At 40.9% G+C, this 22,902-nt stretch overlaps 1 protein-coding gene across 1 annotated transcript in view; it reads right to left on the bottom strand.

The window, feature by feature from the left end:
- The window catches only part of ptprfa (protein tyrosine phosphatase receptor type Fa), a 384,726-nt gene extending 376,651 nt beyond the window's left edge, over positions 1-8,075 (bottom strand). The window contains exon 1 of the mRNA XM_042322293.1: positions 7,768-8,075. The gene's annotated coding sequence lies outside the window, so the exon portion shown is untranslated. The remainder of the gene's footprint in view (positions 1-7,767) is intronic.
- Between the last annotated feature and the right edge of the window lie 14,827 nt (positions 8,076-22,902).

Genomic DNA, 22,902 nt, shown 5'->3' with positions numbered 1-22,902 from the left:
GCTTTCTCCTATAGAGCTCCATTTTTATGGAACGGTCTGCCTACCCATGTCAGAGATGCAAACTCGGTCTCAACCTTTAAGTCTTTACTGAAGACTTATCTCTTCAGTGGGTCATATGATTGAGTGTAGTCTGGCCAGGAGTGGGAAGGTGAACGGAAAGGCTCTGGAGCAACGAACCGCCCTTGCTGTCTCTGCCTGGCCGGTTCCCCTCTTTCCACTGGGATTCTCTGCCTCTAACCCTATTACAGGGGCTGAGTCACTGGCTTACTGGGGCTCTCTCATGCCGTCCCTGGAGGGGGTGCGTCACCTGAGTGGGTTGATTCACTGTTGTGGTCATCCTGTCTGGGTTGCGCCCCCCCTTGGGTTGTGCCATGGCGGAGATCTTTGTGGGCTATACTCGGCCTTGTCTTAGGATGGTAAGTTGGTGGTTGAAGATATCCCTCTAGTGGTGTGGGGGCTGTGCTTTGGCAGAGTGGGTGGGGTTATATCCTTCCTGTTTGGCCCTGTCCGGGGGTGTCCTCGGATGGGGCCACATTGTCTCCTGACCCCTCCTGTCTCAGCCTCCAGTATTTATGCTGCAGTAGTTTATGTGTCGGTGGGCTAAGGGTCAGTTTGTTATATCTGGAGTACCTCTCCTGTCCTATTCGGTGTCCTGTGTGAATCTAGGTGTGCGTTCTCTAATTCTCTCTTTCTCTCTTTCTCTCTCTCTCTCAGAGGACCTGAGCCCTAGGACCATGCCCCAGGACTACCTGACATTATGACTCCTTGCTGTCCCCAGTCCACCTGGCCGTGCTGCTGCTCCAATTTCAACTGTTCTGCCTTATTATTATTTGACCATGCTGGTCATTTATGAACATTTGAACATCTTGGCCATGCTCTGTTATAATCTCCACCCGGCACAGCCAGAAGAGGACTGGCCACCCCACATAGCCTGGTTCCTCTCTAGGTTTCTTCCTAGGTTTTGGCCTTTCTAGGGAGTTTTTCCTAGCCACCGAGCTTCTACACCTGCATTGCTTGCTGTTTGGGGTTTTAGGCTGGGTTTCTGTACAGCACTTTGAGATATCAGCTGATGTACGAAGGGCTATATAAATACATTTGATTTGATTTTAAACCTATAGCAGTAGCCATTGCTCCGATTGAGGGAGACAATGCCATCCTGTCTGATGTTCAGACTCTGCTTGCAGATGTAAGAGAAGAAATCCACACTGCCCAGCCCACTTCACTATTGCTACAAGCAGAGGAAACTGCAGTTCTGAAATACATCAAAAAGCGTGAAGACTTCTGCCTGAAGCCCATACACGCCGCAGGGCCCATGTAGGACCCCAAGTATGCTGGCAAGAGTATCCTGTCTAGTGCAGAGATCAACAAGGCCTATGGTGTCATCACTACTGTGTCTCGCCACCTTGGCCTGGATGAGGGTAAGGTTCTTGGCAGTCTGGCGAAGTACACTTCCAAGCAAGGGCTTTGGGATGGAGATGCAATATGGCAGTCGTGCCAACATATCTCATCAGCCACCTGGTGGAAGGGACTTTGTGGATCTGAGGCTATTTCCCCTGTTGCCTCCATCATCCTCTAAATCCCACCAACATCAGCCGCCTCAGAGCGCAACTGGTCCTTGTTTGGGAACACACATAAAAGCACGGAAAAGGCTGACCAATACAAGTGTTGAAAAATTGGTGGCCATCCTGGCAAATTTGAGGCTTTTTGAGCCTGACAACGAGCCATCCTCAACAAGGTTAGACATTGATAGTGAAGATGAGGCTTCAGAGTCTGATGTCCAAGAGGTGGACATTGAGGAGGTCCAGGGAGAAGACATGGAAGCCTGAGAGGAAGACAACCAAAGCTTTAGTTTCTAGACTAACATTTTACAGATGTATGTTGAAAACATTTTTGGGAGATGCAATGTATCATTGGGGATCATTCAATTCCCTTTCTTTTTAATCATCCCATGTGAAGAGTCAACTCATTTAATTAAAGTTCAATTCATAAATAAAATGTTATTTTATTTCTATTGGAAGGATTTAATCATTTGTAATTATTTCTACTTATGATGAGGTAAAATATTTATGTTTCTGTCTAAATATGATGTGGTAAATATATCCAATACAAAAAAACATCTACATTTATATGGCATTAATATAAATTTGCATATATTTCCATTAATTCCCATACTGTTTAGCTGTAAGCTATTCTTCATAGGCAATGCTCTTGTTGGAAAAAAGCTCTACTTTCCTATTCCCACAGTGGATGTACCTAAAGAATGAAAATAAAAAATGTGTTGTTTCTACAAGCAAACAAGGGAGAATAAGTAAGAATAAGTGTACTACCCTGTAAACTGTGGCATTTCTGGCAGTTGGGGCCTGACAGCAGACTGTTTTTTTAGAAAGCCAGTGTTATTAATTGATGATATGCAGTGTCTGTCTGTCTGTCTGTCTCTCTCTCTCTCTCTCTCTCCCTCTCTCTCTGTCTGTCTGTCTGGGCTCAATAAGGTGATTCCTGCCTACTTGCAGAAAGACTGACAGGCGGGTGGGAAAACAGAGAATAGAATGACAGACCTGCCTAGTTATAAGGCTTCGCTGCAGCAACTTTTATAAAGTAACATGAGAGGAGGGCAGGAAAATCAACTGAATCAACAACATGTCAACCATCCTACTCTATGCTCTACATCCTAAAACAGCCCTGCAGGTTGAACAATGGATTACCTTTTGACGGCTCGATGATCAAAAGAAATCCCAACATTTCGACAACTCAAAAGCTTCCGCTGTTATAACATTTAAAATGTCATAACTAAAAGTACAAAGTATAAGAGTCCCCCTCTTCATCCTTCTCCTCCTTCAGCTGACAGTGTTTCACTTCAAAGTGCAGAAATTGTCTTCTCAACAGGTGGGACGAAGTCAGAAAGCAATGCAGCATATGCTGCTATACACACAAAATATAGCCAGTCTGTTTGTGCCATCATGCCAAATTCTCGTCACTCATTTTCATACCAAAGACCGCAGTGGAGTTAAGAGCACAAATAGATGTGGCATCAGGCTACCAAAAAGGTTCAAATAAAATGTAATTAAAATAAATGTGTTGAATTGAATAGAAAACACTATTGGATATTGTTGTGACACAGTGATCCCAATTTATTTTGAATTATTTCCATCTATTACCCACAGGCCTCGCAATCACAAAGCGAACAGTTTTAATGAAGTGTATTCTGTTTAATAACGTTTACATTATTCAAATCTATCCACTAACATCCCATCCTGAGAACACAGACAGAAAACAAAGTGGCAGACCACATACAAAGTGTAGTGTTAGATACAGGGCCAATTGCCTTGGTATCACTGCAGGGGAATCATACCCTTTAGGGATGAGTCCCAAACAGCACCCTATTCCCTATACAGTGCACACTACATAGCAAATACAGTGCCATTTGGGACACAGTTAAGTCTGTGGTTGTGGATGATAGGATCTTGTCCTTAACGTGTGACGAGATGAAACAAAAACATTCACAGCTAGACCCTGAAGCCTATTCCTGGCCGAACAGCAAACAATGGACCGGTGTAATTGAAAACCCAGAGCAACTATGTTGCTGTTCCATTGTGGGGAAATGAAGGATATAGAAACCCTGGACTGTTCTTCAAATAGGTCAATCAGCAGATGGACAATACATTGACAACCCAGTGACACACTGCATGTTCCGGTCCCTTCTTGGAGACAGACACAGAGAGAACAGCAAACACTGCCTGGGCTTGGACACTACAGCTCGGACCCTGTTGTTATTGTTGTTTCAACCATCCATCTCCAGTCCACACAACACAGGGGCTGCTTCCCAAATGGCACCATATTCTCTTTATAGTGCACTACTTTTGACTAGGGCCCATAGAGATCTGGTAAAAAAGCAGTGCACTTTATAGGGAATAGGGCGCTGTTTGGGATGCATAGTGTATAAATGTCTAATTCCAGTTCAGCCATGATAAGCCTGGACAGCTACCAAGCAGAGAACCCGGTCCACTGCGGCTAAGCAAATAATGATTTCGATATGAGGCAGACCGAGTATCAAAATCTATTTTAATATTGACTTGGGGAGTTGCACCATGGAGTGAGTTCTTTAAAGATGCAATATGCCCTCAAGTGAAATATCAATATTAGACTTGCAAAGCGTGGAATTGTAGGTACTATGCATATGGAATGTATGCTGACTATCGTTTTAAATGTCAAAGTAGATCCGTTTCTGTCTATTGAACTTCAAAGCAAAACATTCACACACAGTCAATATCAACATGACTATAGAACCCAGGGAGACTGTGAACCATTGGATGTATCAGTCAAAAAAAGCCACACATTTTGCCACGGGATGTACAAAACATTAAGAACACCTGCTCTTTCCATGGCAGACTGACCAGGTGAATTCAGGTGAAAGCTATGATCCTTGATTGATGTCACCTGTTAAATTCACTTCAATCAGTGTAGATGAAGGGGAGGAGACAGATTAAAGAATGATTTTTAAGCCTTGAGAATATTGAGACATGGATTATGTGTGTGTGCCATTCAGAAGGGCGAATAGGGTTAGGGTTAGTTGTAAGTGCCTTTGAACAGGTTATGGTAGTCGGTGCCAGACACACCAGTTTGTGTCAAGAACTCCCTCACCGCTGGGTTTTTCACACTCAACAGTTTCCCATGTGTATCAAGAATGGTCCACCACCCAAAGGACATCCAGCCAACTTCACACAACTGTGTGAAGCAATGATGTCCAAGTGGTTTTATAATGCAACCACCACTGATACTAACTGGTTGGGGGCCAGCAACACTACGTCACCGTGCCCTGGCTGGTTGTAGCGTGCTGAGAAAGGAGGGACAAAATATACTGGTCCTCCCCACTAATATGTTTACCGTAGCACTAATATGTACTAATATGTTTACAGTAGCACTCATCCCCGAAATAGCACACCATTTTTGAATGTAGAAAGCACGAGTGAACATGGGCACAGAGTCAGGGCCCCAAAGAGAGAGAGACAGAGAGGGAGAGGAAGGGAAGGGAGGGTAGAAAAAAAGAGGACTAGAGAGAGAGAGAGAGAGAGAGAGAGAGAGAGAGAGCTGGGTTTGAAAGGAAGGGAAGGGGGGTCCACTGTGAGAACAACAGATTAGACAGAGAGAACTGGAGAGTATGGAGATGGGAGTGGTTACAACAGAGGAATAGAGAGAGAGACTTGAAGAGTGTGTGGAGAGATTGTAGAGATGAGTGGTTACAACGCTGGTAATTATGGTCTGTCAGGCAGCAGTATATGCCTTTTGTTTACCAGTGAGAGCTCAGCATCACCAACCGGGCCAGCCACTCATTAGCTGAAGGCAGAGGCACAAACAGATGCACTGGCCACATCACTCCACAGACTAGCTGTCTCTAATAAGACACACTCTATCACACACACTACATATGGCGCGGCGGTAGGTAGCCAGGTGGTTAGAACGTTGGACTGGCAACCAAGAGGTTGCCAGATCAAATCCCCGAGCTGACAAGGTACAAATCAGTTGTTCTGCCGCTGAACAAGGCAGTTAACCCACTGTACCTAGGGTGTCATTGGAAATAAGAATTTGTTCTTAACTGACTTGCCCAGTTAAATAAGTATTCCATTGCTTGCTCTACCCCCCTTCTCTCTCACACAGAGCAACAGACTCCTCTCAAATACAATATTAGATTCTATAGCCCTTCGCACCTCTCATGTTCAGAGGGGTTGGGTTAAATGCAGAAGACACATTTCAGTTGTACAACTTGCTAGGTCATCCCCTTTTCCATAGAAGACAGTCAATGCTATTCTAATGTATGTAGTGAAGTCCATCCTCATGAATCTACATACTACATACAACTCAATAGTCCTTTAAAGGACAAATGCAAATAATTAGTCATAAATAACCATATGAGAGATTTAACATTACATTTTTTGCTCCCTTATGTGCTCCCTTATGAATATACCAAGCAAAGACCGATTTTAAGAAGATTATACATGTATTTAGATTTACATTATTGTTCCTTCTAAATCTAAGTGTACTTTGAAATAAAGGGGCACTGGGATTCCTATTTAAGAGCATTGGGAGAAGACACAGCTCCTGAAATTAGATTTTAATTACTCAGTCAATGAAATCCCACTGGGCATAGACATCAATTCAAGGTCTAATCCACGTTGGTTCAGGAAACAACGTTGATTCAACCAGTGTGTTACCAGTGGGATAGTAAAAGACAAATGCCAAAATTCAGGAATTACTAGAAATTCAAATTGGTATTTAGTTTAAAAAAAAGTCCTATATTATTCTCATTAGTAGTAGTATTTGTATTACTATACGTATTATTATAATTATAATTATAATAATTATAATGCGACAATAATGGAATTGCATTTTTACAACGTTTACAATTAAAAACGTATAAGGCAAAATTAATGCAAAATTATTGATGCACGCTATAGCGGGTCGAACGCATCCTCTTATATTGTAATAGTTCTGCATAAAGGAGTAGTCAGGTGTCCTAAGTCACGCAGACAGCACAGAAACAGAGCGAGGACGAGTTGGATTCAAAGGCGAATGAATAAGGCGAATGAATGCGTCAAACCCAATAGATGATGTTGCACTCTCCTCCTCAACTCCAATCTCTCTCCCTAGAGAGACTTGCTGTGTGTTAGTTCTGCTGTGTGGAACCACTGGCTGTTTTCAATTGATGGAAAAAGTATATTTGAAAATGATCAAGGCAAAGCATGTACTCCGAACTGCTCTAAAAACGTAGATTGTATTCTACACAAATGATAGCGGGGAAGAGCCAGGCCAATAGACTCCAACATTGATGACATCATTTTGTGGCTATGGAAATAATGCATAATGTGGATTGATGAGAAATAACTGACATGTATTTATTTAGCGCCATTGACACCTGCATCTCCATATTCGCATGTTCCACATATAATGTGATAAATAAAGCAATGACAGTCAGGCTTTCATCCATAGTTTTCAAACAATCTGAAATAGATCGGCGCGTAGCCTAACCATCCGTTTCATCACCAACACCAGTCTGCGCAGACCCTTGTTTCTATTGGTCCATAAACAACTAATTTGCTGACTGTGGACGCCGGATTTGTGGGCTATAATAATGACCTTCACGTAGTCTATGCATTATAGTTTAAGATTTTACAATGATATAAATGAGTATTTTATAGGTAGCCTATCCAACTGCAAGTTCGAGACATATGCCAAGTATTGCGCAAACAACTAGGCTAATATAAAACGGAATTGTTCAAATCATTTATATGCCCCATGTTGAGGCAACGTAAACAAAGGTTTTAATGCTAGTGCTTGGTTAATTGACCTTCTCTCTACACATCATGTAATTCACCAAACATGTTTGTCTATGTAACAGGTTCCACGGGTGATCAGAGCAGAGCGCGGCTTGACAGGTACTCCTGCCTGCGACTTGCCCGTGAGGCGTGCATACAGCCGTATTGATCTCGAACAAGCTCTAAATCAATGGACATTTGAATGCATGTCATGAAGTAGCCAGAAAAACAATATCCTGCTCATACTGACCACATAACTTTTCAACGTGACGAAATGATGCTTTATCAATAACCAGCCTACACCACAAACCAGTGGTCATCATTAGCCTATCAACAAGATGCAGTTTAGCCTCAGCATCAGTTCCATACTACCCGGTCCATGCCACTCCAACAAATGATGTGATAGATCATTTCAAACACCCCAACCAATGTCAGTTGAATATGAAAAGCGAGAACTCACCCTCTAGGTCCCCTGGTCGTTGGCATTTCTGTTTTAGCAAATAGCAACCACTTGCTTCTCCCGACCACTTCAGAAAGAGTACAATTCCTTTCCTTCTCAGCCCAGCCGTCCAGCTCACTCTATTCCGGGTATGCGTCCTCTCCGTAATAAACTATACCAGGAATCATTTCAAGTATAATCCTTGACATGTATAGGACCTTGGTGGACAGTTCTGCTAAATTAGACCATATATTTTACAAGTATAGCAGCAATGTTGTCCAAATGTCTCCTCTCCTCTCAGTAGCTCACCCGCTGTTCCTCGCGCAGTGACTGTAGCGCTCATGAACGCACAATAATCCCCCTCTCTCTTGCTCGCGCGTAGCGTTCTGCTTTGCTCTCACACACAGGTTGTCCGCCGGCATTCTCGGGCTTTGTCGGATATGGTCGGTAATTTACGGCAGGGTTTCCCAAACTCGAACCCCTCACATTATATCGGACCTTTTGGTGTAATGGTTAAGGTGTTGTTAAGGTGTCGGCTTGACGGTCACTGGACCTGCGTCCAAGTCCCAGTCGGGGCTACTCCCTGGACTCGCTACATTAGTGTCAGAAGTTGAATGGCGCAAGTGAGGCCATCGGAGAGTCAAGTACAGGTAATCAAATCAAATCAAATTTAAATCAAATTTTATTTGTCACATACACATGGTTAGCAGATGTTAATGCGAGTGTAGCGAAATGCTTGTGCTTCTAGTTCCGACAATGCAGTAATAACGAGCAAGTAATCTAACTAACAATTCCAAAAAAACTACTGTCATACACAGTGTAAGGGGATAAAGAATATGTACATAAGGATATATGAATGAGTGATGGTACAGAGCAGCATAGGCAAGATACAGTAGATGATATCGAGTACAGTATATACATATGAGATAAGTATGTAAACCAAGTGGCATAAAGTTAAAGTGGCTAGTGATACATGTATTACATAAGGATGCAGTCGATGATATAGAGTACAGTATCAACGTATGCATATGAGATGAACAATGTAGGGTAAGTAACATTATATAAGGTAGCATTGTTTAAAGTGTCTAGTGATATATTTACATCATTTCCCATCAATTCCCATGATTAAAGTGGCTGGAGTAGAGTCAGTGTCATTGACAGTGTGTTGGCAGTAGCCACTCAATGTTAGTGGTGGCTGTTTAACAGTTTTAGTAAGAGACTTGGTGTAGAGAAGCGTGGGGACATGGTCTCAATAAGAAACAGGGTAACGTAGCGACCTTTACCCAACACATAGTGGAGCTAAAAAGTATACTTTTAATAATTTTAGTAATGTCCTGCAATAATTGTTTTTTTGTCATGGGGCAGAGAGAAAATGTTGCAGTTTTAAAACAAATTTCATACAATTCTACCCATTGTGCAGAAAACGTGTTTCCGTTTTTAAAACTAATTTCCTGCTATTCTACACATTTTTGCCATAGGATGGAGAGAACATTTGTCCGTTTCTAAAGAGGCACTATGCAGAAATCGCTTGCCATTTCCTGGTTGAAATTTGTTTTAGAGTTTGCCTAATTTCAGTGTGACAAAATAATGACAAAATATGTTACAAAACAAACAGGTATAGTGTAGAGAATGATTGTACCAACTAAACTGCTGTGAAATATGTTTTCCATAACCAAAAATGTTGTATTTTCAGCTGTTTGAAGCTGGTATACAAAACCGAAAGTAAAAGATGCAAAAAACTAAACTTAAAAATGGGAAGTATAGAAATAGCACACATAGAGCAGATGTACTGTTTCTTAGACTTGCTTTCAATGAGAATGACAGATCTATAACTCACATTTCTATCAGAGTTTTGTCAGGTTGCCCAAAAAGGTACATATTTGCAGCTTTAAAACTAATTTCATGCAATCCTACAAATTTTTCCATGGGCCGGAGAGAAACATATGCAGTTTTAAAGCTTATTTTCTGATTTGCCATGACTTGTTCATATGATATCTGAGTGAGAGTGACAAAAACATCGATGGAGGGTCCCCTGAATTTTGCAGGATTTACAAAATGTCTTCTCAAAAAATAGTTTTTGGCTGATGTTTAGGCGGTGTTAGAGGTGTAACCACAGAGTTTCTAAACCCAGAGGCGCAACATCACAAGACTTCCGGTAACGCTTGCAAAACAGACCAAACAGTCCAGGTCAGGGTTTGAGAAGAAAATGAGTGAAGTAAAAAATGTTGGCTAAAGTTGACCTGATTGAACAGAGCCCTTAATAAATTACTAGTTTTACAGCATCTCTATGGCATTGAGAGTTTGTGGTTTGGCTACAGCTTTATTGGCAAATTCAGATTGGTAGGCCAGATAGTAGGCTGACCAACTACGTAAAACAGACGTTTTCTATAAACACTTATATGATAACAAGTTTAGCATGTCCTCCAAACCTAATTACCTTATTCAATAAAGTGTTTGAAAAGATGTATCTGCTAATGATATTTGTAATAAGTTTACTAAAGTCAATGTGGTTATAGGAATTTAGCCTACAGCTAGTCTGTTTACTTCCTCAGTCTAAAAATACCTTGACAGATCACAGACATATCTTTGTGAGCAGTCGGCTAGGCTAGTGCTTTTGCCACAGTCAACCCCTAATTCTACCCTCCCTGCTTTGATGCTCTGATGAAGGTCTTATGACCCAGAACCAGTACTATGTGTGCATAGTACTATGTGTGCACCCTATTCTTTATATAGTGCACTACTTTTGACCGGAGCCCTGGTCAAAAGTAGTGCACTACATAGGGAATAATTAAGGTGTTATTTGGAATTCAGACTACATGTATATGATGACCTAATGTGCGAGACTTTAGGAGGAGTTAAAGGGATAGTTCACCCCAATATCAGACATTTTCATATAATATCTCAGAGGTGGTCTAAAGTAAAGCTGAGGTCAACAACTCTCCCTTTAATGTGAGCTGGCTGACCGGACAATAGAGAAACAAATAAAATCAGAAATGCTTTTATCTCTAAGGCCTGAGGTCCAGCTCAGACCACATTCTGACTTGTGAGCTGGCTGACTAGATCATAGAAATCAAATCAAATCAAATGTTTTATTGTTTTATCTTGTTGTATGTTTTTACTTCTGGACCGTCTCACTGTGACTGTCACTGTAAGTCATTGTTATTGACCCTCATTAACAATAACCAGACATACAGTACAGAAGCTATTCAGAAGCTATTCAGATTCAGATGGCCTCTAGGAGAGCAGTTTGGAAGCACTTTAGCTAAAATATACATTTGATGTATCTATGCATTAGATTTATCTATTTATACAAAAAAACCATTGTTTGATTTTCTATGTGAGCTGGGCTGCACTGCATATGCGGTAGTATTTTGAAACCACAAACCGTTGTGGACAGAGATAGCTTTTTAATGCGGACCTTGTCCAATATGAATGATGGTAGAATCTGATCTTATAGTAGGGGGGAAAAAACGACATGAAGGATTTTGTTCACTGAGTGCAGGTCTTATTGAACATCAATCTTTTATCTGCTCAAACGCTCAGAGCACAGGGACCAGATTGATGTGTGTCACAGATATACCTCACCTCAGCCCACTCAGAACCATGGTTGAGTCCCACATCGCATTCTATTCCCTATATAGTGCACTACTTTTGACCAGGGCCCATAGGGTCTGGTCATAGGGAAAAGAGTTAGCATCATATTTACCAGACTGAATACCGCTGCGCTATCAGTGTAGCGAAACAGAATGTAAGCTAGGTCAGAATATGAGGTCAGAATAGGGTGCCATTTCAGACACAGCATCCTCTCTTTGTGAGGAATCACATGCCAGAGATCAGTGAAGCACTCAACCTGGACCAACATCTCTGTAATGTACAGTATTACCCTACGCACAATAGAAAAGTACACATTTGTCCTTCAAATATAAAAAATAATATGTCTACAGCAGTGACATGTGGAATCAGTTTTAGATTTTCAATGATGGATTATCACAGTGAATAAGACAAATGTAGCTTTTTATTCTGAGTTGTGTTGTACACAATTCGACATATATGGCAATTTTACCATCTGCTTGAGCTCCTTCAGTATGCTGTCAGAATGTATAACATGTTACATGTACTCTCATTTATTACTAAGGTATATCCAATTTAGCTTTTGATATATCCTTCTACTGTATACTGTAGCTTTGGAATTTTCGTAGTGTGTGTGTGCGTGTGCGTGTTGTATAAGTAGCATTATGATAACAATAACATAACAGTTAATGTGTCACAACATGTGGAATATATAGTATCGCTGACCCATTTATGTGCTGGGGAATATAATATCTGTTACACACTGTGTGGAGTTTTAATAAGCTCCTACTACTCTGATGTGTGGTGCCAAATTATCCAGCGCTGCTTGGTTTCTTTATTTAGTCAAGCTGGGCTATTTCTAACCCTGCAGTTTTTGAAGGAGAAAAGCTCAGGATAGATAGGATAGGAATTGAGAGGAGGAGAGAGCTTATTATTTTGATGGGGTTTAGCTGGTAGATAAGCACAATAACCCCTCCCCCATGGCTTACATGGTGCTTCCTAGGGATTGTTACAACACCAAGCTTCCACTCTTAGAGCAGAACATTGTCGGTGAAAGTCGTTGAAGAGAAACATGAAAACACAAAGGCAACAACAAAACTCACAATATACTGGAGATGGAAAACAGTACTATACACCAAGAAGCCTATTTCTGGTCTTGTCCTTGTATGTAGTGTTACTATTGTATATAATGTTACAACATTTCTGTTTCTGGATGTTTAGTAATGCACCTATGACTCATCACTGGGTGCTTACATCAGACACCTACACATCAACTGGCACTTCATAGGGATTTCTGCCAAAGCCTTTGAAACACGTGTGTCTCTCTCTCTCTCTATGTGTGTGTGTGTGTGTGTGTGTTCGTGTGTGTGTGTGTGTGTGTGTGTGTGTGTGTGTGTGTGTGTATATATATATATAGTAGCATGATTGATCTGTGCCTAGTGTAACACTGTAATTAAGTATATAAATCAATGATTAAAAGCGTTGCTGGTTTCTCCTTTGCATATCCCTTAGAGACGGGCCAGAATGTGATTCATTTAGTAGTTCAAGAGGTTACACCATCACCATCCTCTATCCTCCCCCAATCACACGCACACAAATGCACACACACACACAAATACCCACACACACGCACGCACACACCCACACGCATGCACACACCCACTTGCACGAACGCACACACACAAATACACCCCCCCCCACACACACACATACACAGACACACACACGCACGCACCCACACACCCAATCACCCACCCACACGCTCTTACACACACGCACACACACACACACACACACACACACACACACACACACACACACACACACACACACACACACACACACACACACACACACACACACACACACACACACACACACACACACATGCAATTCAGTTGAGTTAAGCTGGCTGGCCCTGTAATGGCCTTAGAGCAGTGTGCATATGGCACAACAACAATGGAGGAACAGCACCATCCCTACTTTCACCTCCCACAGGGACAATGCCTCTCCTCCCTCTCCAGACCTCCAGATCACAGCATGGAAGATGACCCTTAGTGCCAGCTCCCCAATCACTTAATGCTAATGGGACAAAGGCTGGGTCAATTATGAAATTCAATGACATTTGTTGACACGCCCACTAATCACATCAGACAAGAAAAACCAGCGGTGTCGTTAGTTTAGTGTCCCTCCTGAAATCATGTTATTATTGTTGTTGTTAGCCTTCAATACAGACTATCTGGAATTTGGAGTTAGGTTTAAAGGGATAAACTGGGTTTCATGCTCAAACATGAAACCTTAAATACTGAAACAAAGCAATACATTAGAAGGTGATGCACCATGCTCTCCCCATTATAAAAATAGTTTATTGTAGTTGATTGTTGATCCATATTATAAAGAAATGCTGTGACATTCTGGTCAGAGACCTTAATCAGACAGAACGAGTTAGAGGGAATGAGAATAATGAAATGTATAGTATGTCACTTACTGTGACTCTAAGGTAGCACTTTATTTGGATAGTCCATTCTGTAGATGGTCAACCAACCAGTAACTTTTTAACTACTAACCCTACTAACCCTAATCCTCACCCGAACCCTTATCCTAGCCTTAAACTTAACCCTTACCCTAACCCTTACCTCAACCCTAGCCTTAAACTTAACCCTAACCCTAATCCTCACCCTAACCCTTATCCTAGCCTTAAACTTAACCCTTACCCTAACCCTTACCCCAACCCTAGCCTTAAACTTAACCCTAACCCTTATCCTAGCCTTAAACTTAACCCTTACCCTAACCCTTACCCCAACCATAGCCTTAAACTTAACCCTTACCCTAACCCTTACCCCAACCATAGCCTTAAACTTAACCCTTACCCTAACGCTAATCCTCACCCTAACCCTTATCCTAGCCTTAAACTTAACCCTTACCCTTATCCTAGCCTTAAATTTAACCCTACCCCTAACTGACCAGTAACATTTTAACTACTAACCCTACTAACCCTTATCCTAGCCTTAAACTTAACCCTTACCCTTACCCTTACCCTTACCCTAAACCTAACCCTAACCCTAACCCTAACCCTAACCCTAACCCTAACCCTAACCCTAACTACTAACCCTACTAACCCTTATCCTAGCCTTAAACTTAACCCTTACCCCTACCCTAACCCTAACCCTAATCCTAATCCTAATCCTAATCCTAATCCTAACCCTAACCCTAACCCTTATCCTAGCCTTTAAACATAACCCTAACCCTAATCCTAACCCTAACCCCTCAGAGCTCTCGGCCTCTCATGTCCTCCCACTTTCTCCATACCGGTCAGAGGTGAAATAGGCCCGTGCAACCCAAGGTTAGACACCAATGCAAACATAAACCCTCTTAAACCTAACCCTTATCCTAGCCTTAAATTTAACCCTAACCCTAATCCTAACCCTAAACCTAACCCTAACCCTTATCCTAGCCTTAAACTTAACCCTAACCCTACCCGACCAGTAACATTTGAACTACTAACCCTACTAACCCTAATCCTCACCCTAACCCTTATCCTAGCCTTAAACAAAGGGTTAGGGTTAGGGTTTTTTATTTCACGTCCATTGTGAATGACAATAGCTCCTCTCTCAATTAAAAAAATATTTTGAACGCGCTCCCCCTCGATAACCACGAGTCTTTGTAACCGTATTCATCATCTGAAGATGAGGAAGAGGAATCATCGGACCAAAGCGCAGCGTGGTAAGTGTTCATGCTTTATTTAAAATGGAACACGATAGCAAAAATAACAAAGAGAATAACCGAAACAGTCCTGTAAGGTGCAAATTACTAAACAGAAATTAACTACCCACAAAAACCATGTGGGAAAAAGCTACCTAAGTATGGTTCCCAATCAGGGACAACGATAGACAGCTGTCCCTGATTGAGAACCATACCCGGCCAAAACAAAGAAAAACAAAAACATAGAAATAAAAGAACATAGAATGCCCACCCAAATCACACCCTGACCAAACCAAAATAGAGCCATAAAAATCTCTAAGGTCAGGGCGTGACAGCCTTGGTGTGAAATAGCAAATTGTCATGCTCTGAGCCCTTACCTCCACACAGTTTTTTAAACAGGCGTGGAACTTCGATGTAGTTTACTGAAGTTACCTGATGCAGTATATCCTAGAGTTCTGCGCTCAGCTCTTTTGCCACCAGCTGCATTGGTATCTCAGGGAGATGATCCAGAAGAAGATTGGAAGAATGTCATATGGTCAGATGAAATGAAAATATAACTTTTTGGTAAAAACTCAACTTGTCGTGTTTGGAGGACAAAGAATGCTGAGTTGCATCCAAAGAACACCATACCTACTGTGAAGCATGGGGGTGGAAACATCATGCTTTGGGGCTGTTTTTCTGCAAAGGGACCAGGACGACTGATCCGTGTAAAGGAAAGAATGGATGGGGCCATGTATTGTGAGATTGTGAGTGAAAACCTCCTTCCATCAGCAAGGGCTTTGAAGATGAAACGTGGCTGGGTCTTTCAGCATGACAATGATCCCAAACACACCGCTCGGGCAACGAAGGATTGGCTTTGTAAGAAGCATTTCAAGGTCCTGGAGTGGCCTAGCCAGTCTCCAGATCTCAACCCCATAGAAAATCTTTGGAGGGAGTTGAAAGTCCGTGTTGCCCAGCAACAGCCCCAAAACATCACTGCTCTAGAGGAGATCTGCATGGAGGAATGGGCCGAAATACCAGCAACAGTGTGTGAAAACCTTGTGAAGACTTACAGAAAACGTTTGACCTCTGTCCTTGCCAACAAAGGGTATATAACAAAGTATTGAGATAAACTTTTGTTATTGACCAAATACTTATTTTCCACCATAATTTGCAAATAAATTCATAAAAAATCCTACAATGTGATTTTATTTTTATTTTTTTTCATTTTGTCTGTCATAGTTGAAGTGTACCTATGATGAACATTACAGGCCTCTCTCATCGTTTTAAGTGGGAGAACTTGCACAATTGGTGGCTGACTAAATACTTTTTTGCCCCACTGTATATATGGTCGTAGTTAGCTTTATATATCTTTGAGGTATTTTTGGTTAAAATCACACCCAAGTATTTAGTTGATTTTGAATTCCAGTTCAAAACAGATTTGGTCTTAATACTATTTCTAGAGAAGGGGAATAGTTAAATGTCAGGATCTACCTTTTAAGCACATTCAATTTATATCCAGAATAATGTCCATATTCCTCTAATAGATTCATCAGCTTAGGGAAACTTGCCTCTGGTTTATTCAAATACACTACGACATCATCTGCAAACAGTCCAATGATATGTTCCTCTTCTCCCACAGTGATACCCCCCAGGTTCTCTCTGTTTAATTGCCTGCGCTAGAGGCTCTATAGATAGGGTGAAAAAGGTTGGGGACAAGCAATAACACTGTCGTGTGGCCCTTTTGAGGTTCATCTTGTTTGTCAAATTCTCATTCATCTTTATTCTAGCTGTCAGATTCAGAAAAATGTCTGATACATTTGATTGACTCTTCTTTAAATCCAAACCTTTCCAGAACATGATATAGAAGTGTCTAATTCACACAATCAAAAGCATTCTCTGCACTTGTCCTGCCTTTTTAAATAGCATTGATAATATGTAAAGTCCTTCTGATATTGTCTTGTGTTTGACGACCCTTAATGAATCCGGTTTGGTCTTCATCAGTCAAATCTGACATGAACTTTTCAAATCTCTTGGATATAATTGAGGTATACAGTTAATAATAATCTACATGTAATAGCGGTAGCTATTACATCATTCTTTTTCTTTACCTTCTTTGGGTGTTATCAGCAAAGGGGTCAATTCCACATTAAAGGTTTTCTACCACTCTGATGGGAAGCCGTCACTGCCTGGAGATTTGTCGTTCTTAAGTCCAGTAACTGCACTCACTGCCTCTTCCTCTGTATTGGGTGCCATGAGGCTGTTTTCTGTGTTTTCCCAATAAATGGCAAATCCAGAGAATTGAGAAACTCCTTCATTATATCCTTATCTACAGTGGGTGGTTGAGTGTACAGGCTTTTGTAACAGTCCACAAATATATTCTCTATGTCTAGTTTGTGGATCTCTTATCTTATATATTGTATGGGAGAACCTTCCAGAAGGACAACCATCTATGCAGCACTCCACCAATCAGGCCTTTATGGTAGAGTGGCCAGACGGAAGCCACTCCTCAGTAAAAGGCACATGACAGCCTGCTTAGAGTTTGCCAAAAGGCACCTAAAGGACTCTCAGACCATGAAAAACAAGATTATTTGGTCTGAAGAAACAAAGATTGTTTTTGGCCTGAATGCCAAGCGTCACGTGAGGAAGAAACCTCGAGGGAAGGATCGAGGGAAAGATGAACAGAACAAAGTACAGAGAGATCCTTGATGAAAATCTGCTCCAGAGTGCTCAGGACCTCAGACTTGGGCGAAGGTTCACCTTCCAACAGTACAACAACCCTAAGCACACAGCCAAGACAACACAGGAGTGGCTTCAGGACAAGTCTCTGAATGTCATTGAGTGGCCCAGCCAGAGCCCACATTTGAACCTGATCGAACATCTCTGGAGAGAACTGAAAATAGCTTCCCATCCAACCTGACAAACCTTGAGAGGATCTGCAAAGAACGAAAGGCGAATCTCCCCAAATGCAGGTGTGTCACGCTTGTAGCGTCATACCCAAGAAGACTCGAGGCTATAATCGCTGCCGAAGGTGCTTCAACAAAGTACTGAGTGTGATATATCAGTTTTTTTTTATACATTTGCAGAAATAAATGTAAAGTTTTATTTTTTGTTTTTGTTTTGTCATTATGGGGTATTGTGTGTAGATTGATGAGTGGGAAAAAACAATTTAATCAATTTTAGAATAAGACTGTAATGTAAAAAAAAATGTGGAAAAAGTCAGGAGGTCTGAATACTTTCTGAATGCACTGTATAGGCAATCTATCTTTCTTCTGGAATGTTGTAAGTGCGATTAGTTTTCCACAAATGGCCACCTTCACTGCATCACATAGAATATTAGGATTAATCTCCTTATTTACATTGTAATTTAATCTACCATTTCCATTTTAATTTAATCTACCATTGCCTTGTTGTTCAAAATGCCCACATTCAATCTCCACACAGTATTTATTTTCCTACAGTTTAGATGTATGGCCATACAAATGATACTATGGTCTGATACATCGGAAACCCCAATCCCACATTCCTTCACTCTATACCTATCTCCTCTGTTTCATAAGAAAATAATCTATCCTAGAATAGACTGAGTGAGGGACAGAGTAATGGTTATAATGCCTTTCCAATGGGGTCCTTCATGATGAGTCACAGTTCTATCAATGCGGTGTTAATCAACTTTGTAAGGTGCATTTTATTTCTCTTAGTACTGGTTGTGTTCAGATTATAATTTAATTAGATTATAATGTTCAAATTGCCCAATCAAATGAAAATCTGCTCTGCTTCTGATGCAATGGTTTCAAATAAATGTGTAAAAATAACTTGTCACTCTCTGGAGTGGCATAAACATTAACAAACATTAACAAACATTATCTCTTTGTGTTCTATTTTCCCCTTTACCATTGTAAATCTACTTTTTAGTTTTTCATTTTCCAATTGTGGTAAATGTGTTTCTTGGTTGAATATGGCCTGTGCGTTCTCCTTTTTCATTTTTTGTAATAACCTTATTTCTCTTAATAGGATTGTTCAAACCATTCACATTTGGGGACACCAATTTACAGTAATGTCATGACTGTCCTGATCAGGTCAGGTTACAGGAGACCACAACCCTACAGATTATCTCTCAACCCCAACAGAGGAAGAGAGATCTAGGGGTCTGAAGATGTGGGGTTTTTATGACCCCTCACGCCCATGGTAAATCTTAGGCCACAGACAACATTCCTGTGTCCTCTCACTATGGAGAACCAACCTCAGAACATTAAACATACAATAAAGGGACTTTGGAACAATGGTTTCCGTCAGCCACAATGGTGGTCATGACGATAGATGGAATATGATAATGTATGTTATTTTTGTTTGTATGTTATTACTAAGACTTTGTAACTGTAAGAGATTTCCTAGGAAATGCTTGGTGTTTATAAATTGTACGTTGTGTGGAAAATCTCCAAATCAAAGAGAATATTTTTGTAAAGATGACATGTGAAGTTAGTTGTCTAAAATTGGATTTGAGTCAAATCTAGACCTTGCCTCTTTACCTGTTAAGACTGCATCCCTTTGTTCTCAATTTCCGCCCGAAGACATACCCTAATCTGTAGCTGTAGCTCAGCCCCAGAGGCAAGGATATGCATATTCTTGGTATCATTTGAATGGACACATTCTGAAGTTTGTGGAAATGTTAATTGAATGTAGGAGAATATAACACAGTAGATCTGGTGGAAGAAAAGAGAAAGAAAGAGCATACGTTTTCTGTTTTTTATTGTTGTAGCATCAACTTTCACATGTACTAGAATAGCCACACAGTCAGATAGGATGCTGGAGATAATTTTGATAGATAACACAAGAGGGCAACTGTAGGTGAGCAGAGTTTCAGACTGATAACTTCAGGAATGGGAGAGCTACATGACATTTAGCGTGAAGTCACCCAGGTGTCCCACACAAGTTGCTCAAATGTACCCAAGTGGCCGAATTGGTGAAATGATCTATAACTATATACAACAGTGAAAATAACTATATACAACATATCAAAAAGCAATTCTAACACACACACACACACACACACACACACAAAAAAAAGTTTTAAAAAATAAATATTTTTTAAAAAACAGTACACCCTTTGGAAGTCCTTGACACAATATTTTGCTGCCTGTGCCATGTCCCATAGCAGTCTCTTTCTGTTGTAAAGCAGAGGCAAACTGAACAAGTGGTGCAGTTCATGCGACACAGAACACAACGACACCTCCATTCTGTGCCCTTTTGGCCCTGAGGCACAGTCATGCCTGCATTAATGAACTGTGGCATATGAACACCACTGGGGGCAGAGGTAGAGCGGGCAGCTTGGCCCTGGGGGCTCCCAGTTGGAGTCGCTATCACTGTGAAAGAAAACATTAAACAAATATTAGTATTGTATGAGCCTTTTATCATCACATAAAATAAACAGATATGTATTGTATAGAGCAGAGGGAACAGTCACTAAGGTGAAGTGCTGTTCCATTCAACTCCGGCCATTGTTGTGGGCCTGCCCTCCCCTGAACAGCACCCAATGGCTATTTCATATGGAAATGAAGAGGAGCAGCAGGCGCAGTGGCCATGTGTTTGTTTGCTGTTCTACTCCATTCCATTTGAATAAAAAAATGGAAAATATAATCTGACATGGAAAATATATATATCTGACATGGAAAATATATATATCTGACATGGAAAATATATATAGACACACACACACACACACACACACACACACACACACACACACACACACACACACACACACACACACACACACACACACACACACACACACAAACACACATACACAAACAAACCACACATTTCATTGCAAAAAAAACCTAAATATATATATATTTCATAAAATGGCATCAGCACTTACCCGCCCAGAAGTACGTCCTGTCCTTGCAGAAACAGCTCCTCAGTTCCTGTTTGAATCATAACACTCAAAGATTCCTCAAACAAAAGATCTGTCTCACTTTCACTTTTTCACTTTCACTTTAGACTTTGACTTCACTTTTCCTGATTTATTCGCCATGATATCTTCAAAGAAATCGTTGAAAATACAAATTTCTGAAATACAGCTACGCGTAACAATCCTCACAGCAACTCCTCTGATCGTCAAGGCGAGAATGGAGTTCGTTACACGTGCGATATCAAACAAGGAATGGTGGTCCAACCCAAAACCATTACATACTGGCGTTTATCTCAGCTCATTGGCTATCTACCCAGCTAGATTTCAAGAAGATCAGTGGTCTTTGGGTAGAAATACAGTCCATCAACGAAGCTTCGCTAAAATGATTGGTGCGCAAGGTAGTCATTGCTTGTTGTCTTCAAATCAGTTCACTTCGGTCAATACTCCCTGCAAAAAAAACAATGATGTTTGGCTATGTTGCAAACATCCAGAGGAATGCACTGAAACCAACCATGACTAGATAAACAATGGGTTACCGTGTGTAATTACGTCGAATGCACCGTAAAAATTGATAGAGATGGAATTCACGGCACAAACGGGTTACAAAATGTTTCGATTTAACTTGGTACGCCCAGAGAATTGCCCTTAAGGTGGTTATGCCCACTTCTGACACGAGGATATAAGATATGTGTGTGAAGAATTAACGTATCAGACTAAGTGACCCAAGCTGCAGCCGAGGTCTAAAAAGTCAACGAAACCAAAACTCAACCCAAGGTTGAAGACAAATAATTTTTTTCCTACCCATGCTACTGATGAGTAGCTGTGTCTAAGCGGGTGAATTTAAGATGGACCACCTAACCACTCTCCATCGAATCGTGCTATCTACACTGTTTCATTCCTATGCTGTGAGCCCTGGGCTACAGAGCTGTCTGCCCTCAGAAGAGCAAGGGGGAGGAATCAGACCAAAAGGACACTGACATCGTGAGGACAACCAGAGAGTTACGCCGGAGAAGTGCGTCATTGAGAAGCCTAAACGACCCACGCGGAGCTTCCCATCTGAGCCCTCCCACACGTAATTACATCATTATATTCGGATCCATAAGAGCGGCAGTTTGGGGCAAGGCTAGGGTTAAAATAAGCATAGCTGACAAATGCACCCAAGTGTATATTTCTCTCATGTACTTTCTCTTTTTCTCTCTCTTTTAAATCCCCATTTTGGGTAACACGAGCCATAGTGTGTTGTCTCGTTATACTAAGTTCTAATCAATAACCTAGAATGTGTTTTTGTGTATGTGTATCTTTTATCATCATTTTAGCTTTCTAGTAAAGAAATACTCAACTAAGATTGGTGTGGTACGAACTCATTGGTGAGACCCGGGTCCGTGAAGATTCCCGGATTATGCGACATTCAGAATGAGACTGTAGAGGAAACTGATTAATTAGCAACTGTTGTAAAATCGATATTCTGATATTCTTTGAGTTAATTTGGGAAATAGAAACACAATAAAACTAATTTTCCCATGGTGCCCCAGGTTAATGAGTTAATAATTGCTTGATTCAGTTAATCACACAATTAGAAACCTTTAATCATTCGATGAGCAACAGTCGTCACATTAACTAATACAATGTCACGACAGTAATGTCATTAGTCACATGTTGTATTATTTTTGTACATCAAGATGGTATTGTAACACCGGTTACAAAAAAAACATTCAAACCATGAACATCAGGGTACAACATGTCAATAAAAAACAAAAGTAGACTGTTGTGGAAATTCTTACACAGGGACACTCGAAGTCAGTCTTAAATTAATCATTGTTTATTATCAGCACACTGGAGAGGTTCCACCAAACTAGATAAATCAAATCACATTTTTATTTGTCACATACACATGGTTAGCAGATGTTAATGCGAGTGTAGCGAAATGCTTGTGCTTCTAGTTCCGACAATGCAGTAATAACCAACAAGTAATCTAACTAACAATTCCAAAA

This window comes from Oncorhynchus tshawytscha, linkage group LG05 (assembly GCF_018296145.1).
Source record: "Oncorhynchus tshawytscha isolate Ot180627B linkage group LG05, Otsh_v2.0, whole genome shotgun sequence".
Taxonomy (NCBI): Eukaryota; Metazoa; Chordata; class Actinopteri; order Salmoniformes; family Salmonidae; genus Oncorhynchus; species Oncorhynchus tshawytscha.
The sequence above is the reverse complement of the archived record's forward strand: the minus strand, read 5'-3'. Positions and strand labels throughout refer to the sequence as shown.